Source organism: Aphelocoma coerulescens, chromosome 2 (genome assembly GCF_041296385.1).
Source record: "Aphelocoma coerulescens isolate FSJ_1873_10779 chromosome 2, UR_Acoe_1.0, whole genome shotgun sequence".
NCBI classification, from domain to species: domain Eukaryota; kingdom Metazoa; phylum Chordata; class Aves; order Passeriformes; family Corvidae; genus Aphelocoma; species Aphelocoma coerulescens.
In genome coordinates this window covers 42,328,942-42,348,055 of record NC_091015.1, presented here as the reverse complement: position 1 = coordinate 42,348,055, position 19,114 = coordinate 42,328,942, and positions in this window count along the sequence as shown.

Genomic DNA, 19,114 nt, shown 5'->3' with positions numbered 1-19,114 from the left:
TTTGCAGTGCTGGACAAATACTGTCACCTCTACCCACCACTTTCTCTTCCTGAAGCATCCCCTCGGTCTCAAAGGTGTTACTGTGTTCTTAAAACCTTTTCCATAAAATTGAATCTAGTCAGTCTATGGTGAAGCCAAAGGACTGACCCTTACATGTTGGACATATCTTCCTTCCCTACAGAGATGTGACTAGGAAGAAGGAAAAGCCTTTATAAAGCCACTGAAACTGGCTAAAATTTGAATTGTCTGAAAAGGGGAATTTTTTTTTGAGAAATTAATACAATTAAATTTTTTTGTTTCACCTTAATTCAGAAGGAAAACCAAATGTTCCACTTACATTTCTTTGAATTAGAGAAAGGAAATTACATACGTAATTGTTTTACTTTCTTCACACTGTTGATAGTTTATGTATTGATGACTTTGATGTTACAATGTCAAGAGGAAAGGCTGGGTCTTTAAAGTTTGGGGTTTTTTTAATGAAAATGAATGAATTCTTTGTTCCTCTCATTTTGACATGCTCTGTGTAGAGTGTATGTTCAGCAAGTCTAAAAACTTTCAGGACAACCTGTCACAGCCTCTAGGAATAAATAAGGACTAAATAAGTGTTAACCAAAGCATGAAATATGAAACACAAAAACACAAGACAGAATGAAGTGAAATTCTGCTCTGATTTCAAAGCACGCACAAACAGATTTCCTTGCTATAAGCAGAGTGTCTGATTTTTTTCTGTTTTGCTTGTGTTTTCTTTTCCAGGGGAGAAAAAAAAGTGCCATCTCAAAATATTTGACCTCATCCAAATGAGATATTTTCTGTTATTCTAGCTGGATATGATAAATCAACAGAGAAAACTCTTCAGAAATGTGGTATATTTTTAATGTTTACTTTCCTCTGCTCTCTCTACCAATAATGTTGTCTGGTCAGAAGGTACTAATAGCCCTCCATAGACGGTTTTGAAGATGAAGGGTCTAAAAGTCAACAGTTGAGTTCAGGACCAGTTTCCCATAAATGTCATTCACCCCTTGAGAAAAACCTTGGTAAAGTATAACACTTAAAGTGCCTTTTTTAAAAGGAGGTAGTCCTTGGCAGTGATACTGATATCTTTCATGGACTTTTGCACATTGTGCATCTCTTTCAAATTTCCTGCAGCGAGGGTATTTTGAGAATTAAAAGAGCCTTGGTGAGTTGTTACTAAGTGAAGTTCTTGCAGCTGCTATGTACAGGTTTCTGTAAATCTCACGCCTCCCAATGTATTTCAGTCCCTGTTAGATTCTCCCTGCGAGCAGTTGTGTGACACTGATGTCTTGCCGGAGAAAAGTTGCCAGAAAGCAAACAATGCTGTTTTTGTAGCAAGTGCAGTTACTTCTGCAGCCCAGGCATTATTTTCAGATTTCAAGTCAGCGTTGCTCAAGAGACCGGTGCAGCCATCTCCTGAGGGGTTTCCTTCCATTGCCCTGAAACAGTCAGTGTTGCAGACAGCCAGGACTGGAGACAGGGCTGAGTGGACCCCTGGCCAGATCCAAGGTGGCAGTTCGCATTTCCTTTATTTTTGGAGTGCACATTAATATCACCCCAATGCAGATTTTCTGTGTTTTTCCCCCTGCTTTTTGGGGCCCTGAAGTCCTTTGCTGGTCAACCAGCTGTCCGTGCACACAGGGTATGGCTGAGATTTGGAAATTCAATTCATGCTTGTATGAATTCAAGCAGCTTACAGTGCTATGGGAAGTGGAGATGCCTTTCACTCTCCTTCCTGCATTCCCCGTACAAACATGCCAAAAATCCCATTGCTTTCAGTGACAGACCTCACTGCAACATAGCTGCACCTGAAAAAAGAAGTATCACAGATGCACACTCTGCCTTGCAGCTTCAGCTGGGAGAAATGAGAGTCACAAGCTCTGGAAATAAATCTGCCCCTCGCTCAGCACCAGAGAACCGACAAGTGTTCGTCCATCTGCCGTAAGCAGTCAAACTGTGAGTTCACTGATGTGATGTTACGGCAGCGTAATCGGCTGAGGCTTTTTGGGCTGTGGTCCATGCCTGTGTGCTGCTCTCCCACAGCAGTGTTTGGGGGCAAGGGCTGAGGGGCAGACGGGCTCCTCGAGACCAGGCTGACGGAGCTGGGCAGCAGTGCTGTGAACGGATGGCTGGAGCAGAGGCACTGCCTGACCACGTTAGCACTTTCTGCCAGCAGCAATGATGGAGAAAGCTCTTGCAGCTGTCCCTCAAATCCCTCTGCCACATAGTCAAAACCCTTTCTGCCTCACAGCTCATCTGTAGTCACTTGTATCAGTTACCAGCCCTGGCACTGACCTGCCTTAGTACTTGGGTATCAATTCCTTTTGTCATCACTTTCCCCCAGTGTCCTTAAATGGACACGAGGTGAAGGTGATGGGAACACATTCCCTGCAGCATCCACAGCATCCAGGCGGTGTGACCCATACACTGACAGGGCCCATGGCCATGGGTGTGAATGTCCCCTCCCTTGGCTCAGCTGGTGATGATACCCTCAAAGGAAGTCACATTGCTCCATGAGGTTCCCCAAAAGTTTTGCTGCTGATGGAGGGGCTGAGCAAGGGGAACTCTCTTGTGTCCCACACTGGCATCATTCAGCATCACCACCACTGCATTTACCAGACTGGGGCAGCCCAGACAAAGCCTGGCTAAGGGTCCCAGGGCCAGATTGCTATCTCAGAGGTGAAGCAACTCTATGATCAGGAGATGGAAACAATGCCACATCTATCACAAACAAAGACACTGAAGAAAGTGTAGGGAAGATTACACACAAGTTGTAGCTAATTAAAGGAAAACATGCTGAGATATTTTTATATTGCTGTTACTTACAAAAGAGTCAGTTAACACAGCTTATTATGGTAATTACAGCAATGTAAAGAGAGACCTAGCAAAGATTAGTACACCACAATCATAGCTTAAGTGAAACATATTTAGAACTCAAACAAGGCATCTCCCACATACCTGGCTAGGGGATAAAAAAGACCAGGAGATCCCTGCATAAGCTGCTCAGGCTGCTTCAACATCCCCAGGCAGGCAGAAAAGCAGTCAGTGTTGGCTCAGTGTGAGACAGAGGATTGGCCAGAGAAGGCTGGGGTGTGGGGCTAGCACTGCATGGTGGCCACAGGGGAGCCAGGGTGGCAGGCAAGATGGGACAGAGATGGACTGTGGGGAGCATGGGCCCCAGGCAGATGATCTTGCAAGCGATTCAAAGATCTCTCCTTCATCAGCCCCATCACTCTGTCTGATGCAGGGATCATGCGCTGAGGAAGAGACTGAAGTCCCATGCTTGCCACATGACCTGGCATCTCTGATAAATCCCCCTCTTACACCTCCAGCTTCCAGCAGCTGGGAGGAATTCAACCATTGAATTTAATGACCCTGGTGAGATTTGCCATCCCTTAATTTATCCAATCCATTTCTGATACAGAATTTATGTTTTCACCCCTGGAGGTGGTGTCACCTCAGTCTGTGTACTCCTCTGCACTCAGATTTATGACAGCTTCTAGTTCAAAACTCTCCTGTAATTCTTTACACTGTAAGTGCTAACTACTCGGTCCTATCTGATTTTGGCGAAGTGCATCTTTCCTGGCTAGGCTGCTGCAAGAGTTTCCCAAATTCTTAAAAACTCCAAACTCCTCTCTCAGCTCCTCACAGCTATCAGCATTTCTGCATGGCCCAGTGCAGGGAGCTTCTCAGAGAACATCACCATGAAATCTGCAGCCTGTTTATTTACTGTCACTCGCTGATCTTCCCTCACATTGTCTAATCTGTTATCTAGATGCTTCGTGAAGTCTCCCACCTTCACCACCATCATGTGCATGGCAGTGGAACCCTCACAGCTATCCCAAATCTAGTTTGGCCAGCTGAGTTAGCTTGTTTCTGGGGTAAATTAACCGATTGCAGTGCATATAACTTCCACAAGGTCATGGGGACTTTGTCAGTGATGCTCAGTGTAGTATTCTCAAACCCATTCCTCAGCTGGATTTTCACCTGTATATTGTTTCACCAACAGTTGTTTTGCTTTTCTTTGAATTATTTCTTTATTCAGTTTTCTGACAGCCAGAGCTGGAGAAGCCTGCATTCATATCCTCTCCCACAGCTAAATACTGCTGCAGTCAAATTCTCCTCACTTGGGCTGGCTCCCACAGTCCCAGGGGCACCCACTTCAGCACAAACTGTAAATGAATCAGCGCAGATCATGTTTTGTCATGAAGGAATTCCATGAAGAGTTGGATTCACACAACCTGATGCCAGTCTCCTAAAAGGAAGCATGGCATCAAACAAAGCATTACTCAGGTTAGGTTGGCAGCTGTGATTTAAGTTACGTGAGAAGCCAGGACGGCCAACAGCATCCATTTCACCCCTTAGCAAATATCCAGATGGTACTTGCTGAGCTGAGAGTGAAGTGTCCTTTCTAACCTCAGAGTCAGTATGTGGAGCTCTTACTGCCAGTTGCACTGGCTCTAAAGGTAGCACTAGGGAAGCTTGGAAAATTACAGGAATGTCTTTTCCTTTTTAAATTCAATTTAAGAATTTAGAAAGGGCCCTTGGTGACATTTTTAGGGGCAATGACACACAAGGCAAACAAAGGCATGCAAGAGCATGATGCTCTGAATTCCTGTGGTCAACACAGGCATTGACTGGCTGCACAGAGCTACTCACTTCAGGTCTCATTAAAAACGGGGGACACTGTAGTTTGCAAATGTAAAACAAGTGGTTCAACCACAGCTGACTTAATTAAGACTCTCTGCTGAGCACATCCTTACTCCCATTTAGCAGAAGCTACTATGTGCCACCCTGAAAAGCCACAGTGAATGTGGTCCAGACCAGCCCCTCTGCGGGTGCTGGTGGCTTTCCTACCTGCAGTAACATGAACAGCTAATATTCCTGACCAGAAAACACAGACACTTGTGAGGTCTTGTGCAAAAGTAGATGAGTACAGTGCTCCGTCCGAGTGACAGAGGTGATGGATCCAAGGCGAGTGTGTTTAAAGCTCTGGTGGCAGCTGGGCCTCTGTGGCAGTGCCAGCCCCCGTCAGCCAGCGCCCAATGCAAACATGATCTACACCCTGCACTTTTGGACAGAGATATGGCTGAGGCTGAGGCTGCTGACACTCGATCCACGTTATCTCAGGTATGTGGTGATCAGCTGAGCGCCTTCACTGCTGGCAGACCTGATTTACACTGGCAGAACAGGGAGCCAAAGCCAGCTTAGGTTTCTGCTTCTGCAGCCACAAGCAGATGCACTGACCCACCACAGCCAAGACTGGTCTTGAAAATGACTCTCCTTTACGGAGACAATTAAATCCCTCATGTGCAGCCTTGACATTAAAACATATTTCAATTTAAAAGCAATATTTAGTAATACAGTTGGGTTTTTTTACCAGTTTATTTGGGTGCCAGAATCCAGCAGAAACCTCAGGACTGGCTGATTCATGCCTGTTTCATTTTTCCTTTCAATCCATTTTGTCTGAAAAGGAGACATAAGCAGTGAAGCCAATATAGTTTTATTGGATCCAGTGCACTACCACTAAAACAAATATATGTACACTCAGGCCACTACACTTTTATTAAAACAAATAGAATTTAATTCAAACCAGCATTCAATAGCTACAGATTTTGGTGGGTGGTTGGTTTGTTTGTTTGGGGGTTTTTTGAGAGATGAAATGAAATCCTACCAATACTTTTGCTCAATATGTTTTCACAATCAGATTCATTTGACCTAGGCAATATATATTTATCATAGGTAACACATTTTTATTAAAAAGAAATTTACAGAAACCAGGTTGCTTTTGAGTGTATAGACAGAAATACCAACCCCTTGTAAGATTAGACCAGGAGGACAGGTGGAAGAGTCTTTATTATTTTTTATGCTGCTAAAAGGCACTTCTACTTAAGGGATTTTTTTGACTGCTGCACTTGGGGTGACAGATATCTTCCCAGAAGTGAGGCTTTTAGAAGTCAGTATCTTTCTAGGTAAAATATACTTTATATAGACCAGCAGTGAAAAAACATACAGAGCTCAATACAAACAAATGCATTCATCAAAGGATTACAGTGAATTAAAACAAGAGCAAGGGAACTAGGACTTGAATCAAGGTATATCTGCATAAGATGGTATTTAGAAGAAGCAGCCTGTGGTATTAATAATCTGAAAAAGAAGCAAAAAAAAGCTCAATACAGTAATGAAACTGAGTTGTCGCTTACAGTAGTGATGTTCATTTTATTGCATTTCCACACTTCTATTTGTAAATGAGATTTTTACAGATGCCAAAAGGAAGTACATTTCCTTTTGTCACTAAGTGTTTCTGCAAATCAAGCCTAGGTCTCCATGTGTGTCTAATAGAAACCATGGCTTTATAAAAACCTCATTTTGCACTTCCAAAAGCTTTCCAGTTCTTTATTCATTGTGATCTATCCTTTGATCTGGAGCAGTCATTGTCTTCCCTATTCTCTCTGCTTCAGTTTATCAGAGAATAATGCAGAACTTAGGAAGAGTGCATGGTAAACCATTCACCTTTTTTCTTGACAACATTCTGTAAAAGAGGGACTGATCCTGCTCTGTAAGACAAGCTGTTTTCTCCCCCTCAGAGGAAAACACCTGGGACGAGGAGCCTGGATCCCTGGCGGGGGGAGCGAGAAACAGAATCCAAACCAATACGGTTGATAAATGAACTCCCTTTATTAGCAGTCCAAAGGCACTTATATAGTATACCAGCTTGTTAGCTCCTAAGTGGCTTATAGCTTATCAAGACACATTTCTATTTCTACATAATTGGACTACATTGGCAAGTTTCCACAGTCTTGTTATGATCAAAAGAATTTTGTGCTCAACTCCCCTGGTTCACTCCCGGACAGCACAGCTGCAAGTTCTTTACTCCCTGTCTTTTCTCAGGCTGATTGTTTACTTTCACACAGGGACTTTCCCACAGAAAATGTCTCTCACACACACAAGCCCAAAAACCTCCAGCCTATTGCTTGCACAGTTCTTTTATTGATCCCAATAATTCTATTCCCCAACAGTTGAGATGTGTCTGAGCAACACTGGAGCATACATTTCTGTCCAAGTCGGGAGAATGCATGCACTTAATCCCCATGGGTTTATTCGAATTCCTTTTCCTCCATTGTTAGTAAAGTTTGGGAAGAAAAAAGAAAAATTATTTCATAATCTTGTATGAAAATCAGCTGTAGCAGATTGTAATGGCCTCCTCTGAGCTCAGAGAGGTAAGAGAAATGAGGGTGCAGCTCTGCAACCACCGTGGCTGCATTCAGACCTACCACAGCTGGAAACAAGCACATCCATGAGCACTGAAACATCATCTTGCTTGCTGCTTGAGTGCCCCCAAGGCTGACAGAAGATGTCTGGTGTATGAACATCTTGGTGGGGTATCAGAAGTAGTGCATATAAATACACAGCGGCACAGGGATGTTTAGTGAGGGGGGTGTCCCCTGATTTTGCTCCCTGTATCCTAAAAAGTATTGTCTTGTGTTGACCTTTCCTCTTGAATCAAGGGCTCTCTCTGAGTGTCAGTCAGGAAAGCATCATTAGATAGCAGTGGTGGGGGAGCACTATCCCGTCCATATGGGCTGAACAGCTGCCTTTGCAGACTTCCCAGCCAGGGGAGCAAAGGATTAAGTTCAAGACCCATATCCAGACACTCTCCCCCACATTGAGCTGAGTGACAGCACGGTGCAGGTGACAAAATGCTTCCTCTATTTCCAATTCACTTTGTCAGAGACCAGCTACTTCTCCTTTGCCTTGTTCCCTGTGACAACATTTCCAGTCAACAGCTCAGCAGCTGCATCTGCCCGTCAGGCTTCTCCTCCCTGCCAGCCTGGTGCAGAGAGAGGAAAAAAACCCGACCCTACTCCAAACAATTTTAATTAATACTGACATTTATCAAACTGCAGAGGAAGCAACTGCTGCTTGTTGCTTGGGATTATGTGAAAATAGTAGAAATAAATGGAACTGTCATAAAGTTGTAGACCATCCTGTCTTCATTACATCTAATGCCTGGGAGAAGCGAGTTGTGAGCAGCAAGAGATACAGGAGCTCATGGGGCGGCTGATGGACGGCCCAAGCACTGAGGCTTTCTCTGAAAAGCAGGCTTTTCCTAAACCATGCTGCCTCCTTCACATGCAGATATGTGGATCTACTTGGGACATTGGAGACGAGCTCTGCACAGTGACCCAGTAAATGCCATCCATGCCCCTGCTGTCATGTGCTGCTCCAGAGGTGGCAGACCCTGTCTGTGATTTGGGCATGCTGTGCTCTGGATATCCTGACTCTGACTCAAAGCCCATGTCTGAGTCCTCCCAATTGCTGTTCACCACCTGCCTCACACCTGCCACAGGACTGCAGGTCTGTGACTGGGAGGCACATACACCTTTGACAGGTCTGGTACAGGCTCACTGTGGTGGAAGGGCCAAGTAGCTGCACTATATTGATGCAAAATGCAAACTGTACATGCTTTCCATTTCATGCAAAGCTTGTATAAGGTCTCTGCATCTTTCTAAGCCTTCTTACCCATTTGCTGATTATTTACAGGCCTTTTAAATGTTGCTTAAAAGCTGTAGTATTTATAACAGATTTCTACCAGGGCAGCCTTTTGGATGTTCCTACCTGCTTATTGACAGCTTTTCCTTAAACTTCTCTGTAGCACTTATTTCCTAGCACAAATGTAAACCATGAAAGAGAATAATTTCTTCCTGACTCCCGGATGTAGAAAAGAATTGCTCTTTCTCCACAGAGGTGTTCCTGCATCCCAGGTGTCATTTACTTTAGCTTAAAAGCTACAACAAGGAAATAAGGAAATAAATAGAAAGGCTCTGTATAATGGGTCAGTAGTGTATGTGATTTCCTTTGCAAGAGCTAATATCTGACCTGATATGCAATGCCAGCTGACCCACTATATGCTTACAATACACCCTATAAAAAAAAAAAAATTATCCCAAAGAAATCTCAAACCCAACATCCTGTGAACCAGTTAAAAATAGATGTTCCAAGCAAGGGATTTGTAGATCAAGAGAAGCTTATCCACAATCCCTCTGGGAAAAGTAAATCCTCCTGTGGCCCCAGAAAAGTCCAGTGGAGTCCTCTTGGGACAGAGAATTCTGGTGTAGGTTTGTTGCTCTTCTGAGAACCTGCAGCTCTGGATTCACACCCAGTACTCTTCTGAATGCCATTTTTGCCTCAAAGAGCCCTGTCTTCCAGGAAGGAAGCCACTTAAGTGATCATCAGTGCTTTCCCAAGCGCTGAAATGGGGCCAAAAGCAAAGAAAATCTCAAATCTCCCAGACCCATACTCAGTTTTTAACCCCACAGACATACTGTGTGAGCAGACAGACGAATTTCTGTAAAATGCTCAGTAATTCCAGAATCAGATCCTGATGTTAAATAGCTGTAGACCCTCAAAGCAAAGGGCCCCCCCACCACACACCCCCTCCTTGCATCCCTAGACACAGTCATGTATAGTGTAAGACTCCAGATTCTGTTGCAGCACACAAGAAGCCAGGATACCTTCTGCAGCCCTTGCTTTTAATGCAATTGTTCAATAGCATACAATAAAGCAGTCATCCTATAGTGACTTTCAAATGGGCCCTCTGATCCTGAAAACACACTCTGAATGATAAATGAGTCTTCCAAATATTGCTAAAGTGAAATCCACCTCTTTTTGTCTCCTTTAGCTCTAGCCAGCAGCAACTGTTGGCTGCTGATAGCTACAGACTGCACATTTCCCTTTCAGGAAACAAATATTGTTTTATTTTGTAGAAAAAAATATCCCCGGTAATGTCAGCTATAAAGTACAGTAACTGGTCTTCAGCAATACATTGAATTATACACACCTAACTGTATTGGAGACTATAAATTCATCAGATGGTGCAGGCCAGGGGGCTTGAGGAGTGGAAGGGATTTGTCTCTTGTCCCCCTCCGGGGAGAACTGTCACCCCAGTGCTGAGATATTGCTTGAGCAGTGACTCTCCAGGGGCAGAAAAGGCAGAACTTGCTGAGTCTGTTTGTGATCTGCTTATCTATTATTGGCATTCAGATCCCGTAATAACTCAGGGAATAAAAATAGAAAATGTGCCCACTCAAAACATCTTTGGATCCCGAAATGACAAATTTCTACTGCAGGGAAGAGATGGATTTGGTTCCTGCCAGTCCAGTTCCCATGGGAAAATACCTAGCCATATTCTGTGGTAAGTTTTTAGAAATGCATATGGTTGTGGGGATGTGTCAGAAAACAGAAAAGAAAATCACAAGCAGTGATAACGTCACTGACATGGCATTAAAGCCTACTTGCAGCTGTTCAGCAGTTACATCATACACAGTGATAAAGATGGTATTTTTATGTTTCCTCGTATTTGCTATTTATTTTTCCCTGTTTTTGGAAACCTGGATCTATTACTTTTCTTCCCCTGACATTCTCCTCTGACCTTTTCTTCCAGCTTTTCTAAGTTCCATAAGGTGCCCTCTTAACAACCTTTGAGCAGTATTGCATATCTAGCCACCTTTCTGTTGATAAAGCAACTTTAGAGTTAAATCTCTTTTTAAACTATGTTTTAACAGAGACAATAAAAATTAATTGGGAATTAAAAAAAATTGTATTTTCCAGGCAAAAGAAGCAGGTTAAGTTGTTGGAGTTCTTTACATACATTTTACATACATTGATTCACTGGTCTGTTATTTCCATTATGGCTCGAATTGCAATTCCTAATCCATGTCAATTTTGAGCACCTAATTGCCAGTTAAAATGCAATATACTCTCTTTAAAATGAGAAGTATCCTTGCCTTTGCTAACAAACATCTTCACTGGTATAACTAACTTTCTACAGTGCTTTTTGTGGTGTCTATTGCTGTTTTATTTTCCTGTACTTCTCTCATCAAGTGAGCTTTATTTTTAATAGTTTTGTCAAGAACAACAACAAAACCTCAATAAAATGATGAGACTGTTTCATCTCATTGTGCCTTTTCCGGAGTGTTGATTAAGATGCAAAAATATGAATCACATCACCACATGACTTATGTAACAGGGAGTTCTTCAGTCACTAATTTCTGTTGTCTACCTGTCTAATCCAGTGATTTTAGGTCAACACTGAGATCAAGAGCTTATTGTTTTTAATAAGCCATTCTTATTATAAACCTATGCATCACGCTTATTATTTTTAGTCATAGAATTTTCATTAGAGATCTGTGCCTGAGATCCACGCATGACTCATTACATGACAATATATACATTATACTTGTTATAAGTCATTCAAATTTGGGGACAAATTTGACCTGATGTAGTACAGTGTTAGTTCCTAAAATGATAATGTTGTGTTTATAGCCCCTGCATCTATATGGGTGACTGGAGGTGTAAGCTAACACAGGGAGGAAGGCAAAGAAAACCCCTAATTTCAGTCTGTGTTTCTCCATCTTAATGCAAACAATCAATCATTACAGAAGGAAGCACGATACCGATCCTTTCCCCACTGAGGTCAAGTAGTGACTTTGAAGTGAGGGAACTGGGTTCACTGATAAAAATGATAGACAATTAGTGAGTGCTGTGTTTAATTGGAATGAATGAACTTGATTATTTGGCTTCCAATAAAGAAAAATAAATGCTACATAAATCCATTAATAATGAAGAATCTTTGGGTGTTTGTTTGTTGTTATTTTTGATGCTCAGAAGTGGGTCACTCTGTATGTGCATAAACAAAGAAGATAAATGGCTAGAAGAGGAATGAATTTTCCATAACCTGATTAAAGGATACGTCTGGCTCCTCAGAGAATGTTATAGTGCTTAATGATTTTGTTGTTGCTGTTCTTAATGTGTCTAATGTTTGCTGTTTAAGAAAATCAAGAATAATGTTAAAAGGTTGCTCCAGAAGGGAGCTGTCAGCCAAGAGGAGAAGAAAGCCTTGTTTAGCCAACAAATTCTCCACTGGCAAACTGCAGAGGGAGAGAAGACCCCTCCCACCCTCAACCCAGGGTGAAACTTCACTGGATCTAAAATGAGGGGCCAGTAAATCGTGTGGTGTGACCCCCCCAAACCCCATGTCCCCTGACTGCAGCTTAGCTGGAGCATGCATGGTGCAGCAGTGTGCACACAAGCTCCAGGTACATGCCCCCTTGACAAGCACTGTGTGTGCCCTGGGACCTGGGCTCAGAGAAGAAATCCCAGCAGCCTCAGTTTAGATGTTCTGCTATAGACCCAAGGTGTTCCATCTTTCAGCATCCTCTTCCCCAGAACTGAGTGTCATTGCAGCTGAGAGCCAGAGCACCCCTGTGCTGCACAGGACCAGACCTCACACACACGGTCTGACCTTGAGTGTCCTTGCATCCTGTGCCCAGGAGAGCAGGCTCAGCCTCTTTGCTCCCTGCCTCCCTGCATGACAAGAAATGTATCTCATGGGAGGTCCAAGATGTGGAGCTGGCACTCAGCCAGGATGGGCTGCAGCACTCCCCAATCCTGAAAATGCTCACAGGGAAGAGACCACAAATGGCCTGCTCTTGGCCCAAAATGCCTTTTGGTTGTGGCCTCATACAAATTCAGATGTGGATGTGAGGATATCCCTGGATCCCACTGCTTAGACCCAGGCTCTGTAGTCCCATCAGTTTGCACCAATTCCTGGTATCAGCATCTCCCAGCCACTGCACAAAGTTCAGTTTTCTCCCAGCTGCTTGATCAAAATCCAAGTGTTTCCAGGCTAGCGTGTGCTCTTTTGGCATTGGCTGTGAGACTAGACATAAAATCCTAATGGGCTGTGTTATTATTTTAGCATGCTGCTCGTACAGTTCTGTGCAGAGCAAACTAGGGGAGGCAATTGGCAGATGCTATGAGATCACAGCAACAAGAGTTGAGAGAAGTTGCGTCGACAAAGAAAAGACAGTTCCCTAGCTTGAAGGGCTTTCTGCCTGCCAAATTGTGAAAGTCTGCTAGAGACAAATGAAGCCACAAGAATCCCTAACAGAGAAGTTGCAAAAAACACACATAATATCATATGAAGGCTCCTTTGCAGCATGAAATGACAAGCACCTTAACCAGAGCAGCTGCTACTAGCGATCCCCGAAATGACAATTAGGAAGATGATGACAGTAATAATACACCTTTGAAGGATAAAGCCTTTATTACGGGAAAATTAACAAAATTAATTCCTAGTATTACTCAATAATTTGTCTAGGGTCACACGAAGGTTGAACCTTACTCTCTTTAGAGACAACATTTTTCACAAGTCTACATCTCCTTAAGAAAAGAAGCCCTATTTATTTCTTGCAGACATGTTTGCAGTTTGTATAGCTACTTCCATAATATCATCAAGCCGGTCTTTGTTAGCTCAGGATCCTTTTCACATCGCTCACCATTTTAGTTCCCATAACAACAGAATACATTTGTAATATGGAAACTCAGCTTCTCTCAATTCTTCTGGGCAAGCTTGTTTTCTTTGCTTAAGAGAAGTGTGTAACATGCTAGAGGTTTGTGCAAACCTGAAGACTTGCATAGTTGAACACAGTAGGCGATCTGATGCAAAGTTCTGATGAAATTACATTCCTATTTAAACAACATCTTCAGGTAAAGTGACAATTTCGAATGCCTGCAGCTTTTAGCTTTGGTATAGCCAGGGGTTGCCACACCATATCTGCATTTTCTAATTGAGATGTGAAATACATGTTTTTGAATATGCCTTTTTAGATTCCAACAAATTCATTGTGTATTTATTGTGCGAAAAAACAGTTTGAAAACAACAAAGTTGGCTAGCCTAGCAAGCTTTATCTTCTGCCTATAGCTCTTTCCCTGAATTCAATACTGCAGGCACAATTTAATGCAAACCCAATTTATGACTTAATGCTCCAGGGACCATAGTGGGAGATTGTTACATTATTCTTTTCTAATCCTATTTGTGTTTTAATTTGCTAAGTCTGTAATGAGGTGCATGCCTTGAATAGATTCAAGATCTTCAACATTGCTTTTGACTTTGTTTAATATAATAGATTGTACAGTTTGCATTCAGAATTGAGGTGTTCCAGTCAGCGCTATCTCTTCATTTTCAAAACTAGAGTGGATAAAATTATGTTCTGAAAGTAATTGTATCCATGTTTCCTTGTTTATCACTTAATGGTGTATTTCCTGCTATAATTTTCTGTTACAATATGTGAGGTCACAAAAATCAATTCTCTGTGGACTCTGACTTGACTGTTCAAAATTACTCCCCAAAACACTCTGAAAAAAATATGGAGAAAATAAAGCACTGGGTAGTAAGTGGCTGGCTATACTAATTCTTTCATATTATTGCTTTTAATTTTTAATTATTTATGCTGTTGAAACTCTAGCAAAAATACAGAGAAATGGAGTAAAATGTCAGTTACATGAGATACTCAAGTGATAATAATCAACATACCCCTATTTATGCCAAAGATTTATGGCGATAAATCTACCCCAATATACCCATAGCATTTTGGTTCTAAAATTTATTGCCTGTGATCCCAGTTGCCATTCATCTACACGGAGATTAGAAATCCCATTCAAAATCATCTCTAGACTTTAGCTTTGTTTTCATTCTGTTTGGAATAGAAAAAAACAGAGAACTCCATAATATAATTGATTTTATTTTTGTGATCATATTTTAAAACATAGTATACCAAAAAAATGTAACAGTTGAGAAAGGTAAAATATTTAAAAAGGAAAAATTCAATGCCTTGACAGGAAAGGGAAGGGGAAGGAGAAGGGGAAGGGGGAGGGGAAGGGGAAGAGGAAGAGGAAGAGGAAGAGGAAGAGGAAGAGGAAGAGGAAGAGGAAGAGGAAGAGGAAGAGGAAGAGGAAGGGAGTAATGTCACAGTGACTTGGATTTAAACAGGACGCTTGTTTTCAGACAGCACACAGTATTAATAATATTTCCCTGACTGGTTCTCATTGCTATTACACAAATCTGTGTCCTGAGTCACCTTCATCCTGTGACAGCCATACCAGGAGAAAATCAGAATTTTGATTCCAAATGCATGGTCAGAGCCAGCTGTTCTTTTTCCTGAGCTCTGGCACTGTAGGAATCTCTATTAAACTCACAGAATGTAGCTGAAGCAGCTGTGTCACTGACCCAAAATAAGCTGTAGGCAGACACTCCACAGAGCACAGGGAACAGTGTTTACACTGATGCTCACCTTACAGACATCTCCCACCTAAATGCCTTCTTTCAATATTAGTCAGATACTCCTCTTGATTTCTCCCATGTTTTCCTTTCCTGGCTACAGTTTTGCCTAAATCTATGCCTTTGGAAACAGGCAGAAGCCAAAAAAATCCAGGATTTTATAAAAATCAAAAGACAGACAATCTTTTCCAGAATGCATCTATCCAGGACGTGGAGTTAATAGCAACAGTACAGCAGGATCATGCCTTATGAGTCACAAGTGCAGGACTCCAATAATCAGGATAATGAAAGCTCTTGCAATTTAATTTCTTTTTCAAGTATGTGTTCTGTTCACTTTCCACATAGTCTTGAGAACTAATAAATCAGAATAATGGAAAGCTTACAGAAACCTTGCATTGTATTAAGAGCTGCTCTTAATTTGTGAAACCTCCACTCAGGCCAACAGATTCTTCAGTTTTTTTATTTATCAAAGCAAGCATGAAGTAACTCCAGCCTTTCTCAATTTCAGAAGGAGGAGAATGAGGAGTCTGGATTCATATCTCTGGCTCTGAGCAGATGGGTGCTGGATCAACTGCCGCAATACCCTTATTTTACATTTTGAATGCAGCTAAAATCTCTCATAAACTTGGTTTTGGTAAATCCAGACAGTGGGAACTCAGTGAGGCCCTACACTCTCTGACATTTTTGAGCTCTGAGAAAACATCTGTGGGTATAACGATACCATCCATGCAAATTCCAACTCCCCCCTTGGTTAGTACTGAACACAAAGCCTGAATCTCTAGTAATCTCCTTACAGGTAAACTAAAACAATCTTTATTTCATACAGCCGAAAATGAAAGACCAGTCCTCAGAATCGCCCTTGGTTAAGACTGATCATTTTTGGAGGCAGTGCTGTCTAATTTTTTGCAATGTATCTGCTCCCACTTACACCAGGTAGTGTCTGGTGATGATACTGATGGGGAGGACACATGAGGAAGGTATAAGGGGTTTAAGTAGCATATCCACAGACCTAATAAACAGAAAGCACTGAAGTCTAGGTGGAGGATTTTCAGATAGTAATCTTCATAGACCACAAGTGGTCTTTGGAGTCCTTTCTGATCATCTGGAGAGTAAAATTAATTTTTGCCCTATTACTTAGGTTCCTGGCACCAGGACTGGTGGAATCCATCAATATCACTTCATTGAATCTTGTTGTGCCACAGAAAAATAAAAAAAGGCATGCAGGCTGTGTCGGGACTGTGTCCAACAGACAGAGCAAAACAGCTTTTGGAACTGGAGCTGGATGGCTCTCAAGAAGGGCTGCTGGCCATGAGTTAGCAGAGGAGCCATCAGATCCATGGGACAAATTTAAAAATTACACTCATGACTGACAGTCACTGCCTGCTTCCACTATCCCCCACATAATGACTGGTTTAAGAGTGCTGCATCTCCAAAAGTTCCTGTCAGACAACTTTGAAGGGTTAAGTGTCATCCAGCATCCAACCCCTGGCTGTATGTACTGCAGTCCGCCAGGCCCCTGCCCCACATGGGAAAGAGCATGGAAGCTTCTGAAGTGGATCTTTGGTGAAAATGAGATGCTTGACTCCAAGAGTGCAATGCTGGAAGCCTTCTCGCAGTTTCTGTCTTTCCTAAATGCATCAGTACTACCTCTCTATTTCACTTTCACACAGAGTTATGCCTCTCTACTCTGCCCTGACCTAGCCATATCAAGAAATTAAATAAACTTCCACATTAGTTCCCAGGGGGTAACCTTTGGACAGGACTAACACACCAGTAGGACCTGCCTATGCTTAGTTGGTTACTCCACTGCTGTAGAAAGTGCAAGTTTGAATCTTCTCAGGCAGATGAAAGAACTGAACACATATTTCCCACTCCCTGGGTAAGTGCTCTGCCACCTGACTTTTACATAAAAGCAGGGCACGATGCACTTCTCATATGTTCTCATTTACAAGAAAGCAGCATCAGTTACCCCTCTTTGTTCCAAAATCTGCAGTGGATGCCAGAATTGTTAATGTGTTCATTTCCTCTGCAAATACCCACTGGACTTAGATCACCCAAGGGTTTTAGTCAGAGCAGAGTTCAGTTTCTGTGGCTCAGACAGTCCTGAGGCACGTGCTGAGCTGCTCAGGAGGGAAAGTACAACACGTGGGACAAGGATGTAGGATACATGCCTTCACAGACAGCTGACAAGCAAGCAGGGCTTTAGACTTCTGTGTCACACATTACTTGAAGATGAGCTTCATCTTACTTAATATCAGCCTTCTGATTGCTGGGCAACTCAATTACACCAATCTTGACTTCTCCTTGAGGCAGCAAGGAGAGATGGGCATTTCCCAGAGCAGATTTGCTTGTCAAAGAAGACTCACCTTTGCTTGATGCAAGCACCTCAGGATGTAGTTCCACCTTTCTCTGTAACTGGCACAGTTTTAAAGCTCCTCATCCTTTCCCATGCACACATGCAGCTCCCACTGGCTGCCCTGGCCACCATAGGGCTTGCAGACTTGCAAGCCAGGACAGCAAAATCCCATAAAGCAAGTCAGAATTTCCCAGAGCACTGCCTGGGTCAAGTCAAGGTTTAGTTTTGACTTCATTTTGTTTGTGAGTGTCCAGATAGAGTAACTGGTTTTCTGTGATAGTTGGAAAAGAAGAGTATGAGGGAAGAATGTCTTTTACCTGCTAGAGTCTAGGGGGCATTTATGAGAGGACACATCTTGTTTATTATTGAAGATGCATACTAAAGCTTTAAAATACATCGGTGATTTGATGGTCTTCTGTGTGTAGCAAAGAGCAACTGCACAGTGAACCCTGTGTCTAAAGAACAGAGAGTGCCAGAGCTGCAGAAGAATCCTTGTCACCTGGCAGCAAAAGGCACTTGTAGAGAGCAGCAATGCACATTTAGCCAGGGAATATTTTTCACCATGGGCTAGGAGGGCTGCAGTGCCCTTCCTCTCCCTGCCCTTACGCCCAGTGTTGGGCGTAAGAGGACCAGGCACCAGCACAGCCCACCAGCACCCATCCTCACTCCCACCACTAAGAGACACCTCCAACCTGCAGGTCACAGCAGCTGAGGCTGCTTTAACAGTAGGCAAACAGGCAGCTGCAGACTATGGAAACACAGGCAGGGAAGCACTTCCAACAGAGAAAAAAAAAAAAAAAAAAATCAGTGCCCACAAGATAAAATGTATTCAGTGGGTAATATGATGCCTGCATGCTAAAATTCCTGAAGGTAATTAGACTTCATGTTTGCATATGCTTATTGCTTTGTCTCAAGTATATTTTCCCTAAAAGCATTAAATATTTTGCTATAATTCCTTAAAGACAGAAAGCATCCATTTCTCCACAAATGAAATCAGACATTTGTGTTTGTTCCTTCATATAGATGCATGTAGGAAAGTGTAAGCGTACATCTATATGTCTCTATTGAATGTAATAATGTGCACAGAGGTATCTAACCTTATAGTTGCTATTAGAAAAACAAAACAGAAGGAGGAAAGCTGTTAGGTGCTCCTTCCAGGAAGCTGACAGTGGTGGCTGACCTTTATCATGGCACGAGCACGTATTAGCCAAAAGAATACCTTAACAGTTTTTTAGTACCCGACTATATGTTCTGTTCTAAGGAATAGCAAATGTTTAATCATAAATATTTTAATGGCTTCAGGGATTCATGGTATTCAATGACTGTGTTAAATGATAATAATCACATCTGGTTTATTACTATAGTAATTCAGCAGCTTCTCTTCAGTAGTTATTTTTTATTATATGTGCTGTGCTACTGTCATGGTCATTTATAGCGGTAATATTTTAAAGTGGCTCATTTGTTTGTTTAAGGACAGTTTCACAATATATTTCTGTATTAATATACATTTTGTACTATTATTTTCAAGCTGCCACTGGAAAATTGATCCTAGCTTGTTACAATGAGAGGGGCTGAGACTGACGCAGAATGCCAATGCCAGGAGCGAGTGACAGAGCAGATGGGTA